The following is a 2,594-nucleotide window of genomic DNA, read 5'->3' as shown; positions in this document are numbered from 1 at the left end:
GTACCAGTGAAGAAGGATACCCCCAGGCCAGGGGAACAGAAGGCCAAGAAGGATGATGAACCCAAACCCAGCCAGAAGAAAGCAAAGACGGTGCCCAAGAAGTCTGGTCCCACGGGGGACCAGAGCCAGAATTGACCCCCCCCCATAACCAAGTAATTTTAAATTTCAGTTTTTTTTTATGTCTTTTTATGTTTTAGTTCGTTTTTTTTTACAAAGCATGCCGTTTTTTTTATGTGTCTGTGAATACTTGTGTTATCTTTATGTATATATGTGTTAGCTATCTTCTCCCACTTAGCCCGATGCTCGGTCTAAGTGTGAGAAGTTTGTTTTTATATAGCATGCTTTCTTCTCCCACTTAGCCCGATGCTCGGTCTAAGTGTGAGAAGTTTGTTTTTATATAATATGTGTTTTGTGAGTCTGTTAGGTGTCGCACTAACTTAGCCCTGTTTTCCACTTCACAAAAAATGCTTGGGGACAAGCATGGTGAAGTGGGAGGGGGGAGGGAGTTAGTGCAAGTTAGTGTCAATTATATGTGTCTGTTTACTAGGTCTAGGAGTTAGTAGTAGTTAGTTAGTAGGAAATTATGTGTTTATGCATAACTGGTGAATAGAAAGCAAAGCCCCTTAGTGAGAGTGATTGAAGAGAGAATGCATGTCAACTTTGATGCCCTTTTCCTTAATAAATCAAAATCGGTTTGGATGAAGTAAGGACGAAAGAATATGCCTCGACTAATCTAGTTGTGAAGCCCTCCACAAAAGTGAGTTATAAGCCTTAAACACTTCATACTAACACAAAATGAGAGGGCTGCCACTTGATGCTTAGGGAAAGAACTTAGAAGGAGAAAATTTTTGGTGATAGAAGTAACCTCTCGGGCCTAGGGGAAGGGTACTGGAGGTATAAGCTGGACGAAGTCCAGGGTCTAAAAAGGGAGGAATAAACTGGAACAAGGTCCAGATAAATAAAAATAAAAATGGAGTTATAAGCTGGACGAAGTCCAGAGGAGGGAAGGAGAAAATTATAATAAGAGCTAAGACAGGGGAACTATCTGACCCGAGGCATCAGTGGTATGGCATATAAAGAGCGAACGATCCTAACATCCCTGGTGAGGAATGAGTGATCGAGCGAATCCAACAGTTAGTGAAGTTAGGGGCTATCTTGACAAACTGACAAGCCGATTAGATAGAAGAAGGGAAGGGGAAGATTCGGAGACTGTAGGTTCTTGAATTGACCTTAATCTTGTGGGGATGGCTGCTAGAAAATAAACCAGTTTATGCATTTATGTGTTTATGTGTTAATATGTGTTTTTATCTTCTTTCTTTGTCTAAGTCCTTAGCGTCTAGGTCTAGTAGTTTGAGTCTTTTTCTTCGTTGGTTTTAGTAGAGTCGGTTAAAGGGAAACCATGCATTGAAACGTGCCTTATTCCTTTTTCTTGTCTTCATACTTGAGGGCAAGTATGGTTTAAGTGTGAGCAGTTTGATAAGGCTCGTTTCATGCATCGGTTTAGGGTTAAAATTCTGTGCATTTGGGGCGCTAATGTGCGTTATTGAGTTCAGGTGCGAAGTAAATCTGCCGGACCCAGGAGTTGTTGTTACCGGACCTGGCAGATGCAAAAGAGATGAAATTGAAGCAAAATCAGAAGTCGTCGTTCGGACCTGGGAGAATCAAAAGTTGGCGACAGGAGCAGAATGGAGCGAGAGCAGATTATTTTAAAAGAGTCTTACTAAAGGGCAAGGGCGTAAAATCACCAGAGGGATACCCTAGGGATCAGAGCCTCACATATATAAAGAGCTCGACCTTGAAGAACAAGACATCCGTGAACAGCCACTTCTACGCTCTCCTAGCTCTAGTTCTAGTTCCATACTTCAAATTTTCATTTTCGACTGCTGCGCACTTGGACATGGAGGATTCTGGCCACCGTGGTTCTCATCGTCGTCATTGTCATTTTGCTGTGTAACACCGCCTTGTGGAGGCGAAGAAACAATTTTATTTGCTTTCGTTTAGTACCTTGTTGGTTTTTAAGTTTCGCAACTCTAGTTTCTTGCTTTGATCTGCTGGATTCAGACTTATTTATAGTTATTATGGAAGTTTATGTTTGCTTTTGGTTGGATATCTCTGAGTTTATGTTAATCTCTTGTTTTTAGCTTTCGTTCTTTGTTTGTTGTTGGATGTTTGGAGTTGAGATCTATTGTTTTGTTGTTAGAGGTTGGGGATTTGCATATGGAGATGTTTGGATTTGTTGAATCGTGGTGTTTTGGAGTTGAAGTTTCGCATATTTGGTGCTTGATGTTTACGTTATGCATGATTATGGCTATTTACTTTCTGTTTCTGCATCCTTTAGGTCCAGTAGCGTAGATCTGTTAGTTTAGGCTTTAATTTCTCATTTTAAGTCTAGATCTAGAGTTTGCTTTGTTTTCATGGTGTTTAATACTCTGTTTTCTCTGCTATTCTCGTTTGATTCCCGAAGAAGATGAAGTTGTTGGTAGTTAGAACCAGATCTGCTTTATGTCAGTACTTTTCTGCATGTACTTTACTTTTTCTGCATATCTGCTAGACCTGTCAGTACGATCTACTTTGTCTCTTTTACCTTTCTGCAT

Source organism: Salvia hispanica, chromosome 5 (assembly GCF_023119035.1).
Source record: "Salvia hispanica cultivar TCC Black 2014 chromosome 5, UniMelb_Shisp_WGS_1.0, whole genome shotgun sequence".
Classification (NCBI taxonomy): domain Eukaryota; kingdom Viridiplantae; phylum Streptophyta; class Magnoliopsida; order Lamiales; family Lamiaceae; genus Salvia; species Salvia hispanica.
The sequence above is the reverse complement of the archived record's forward strand: the minus strand, read 5'-3'. Positions refer to the sequence as shown.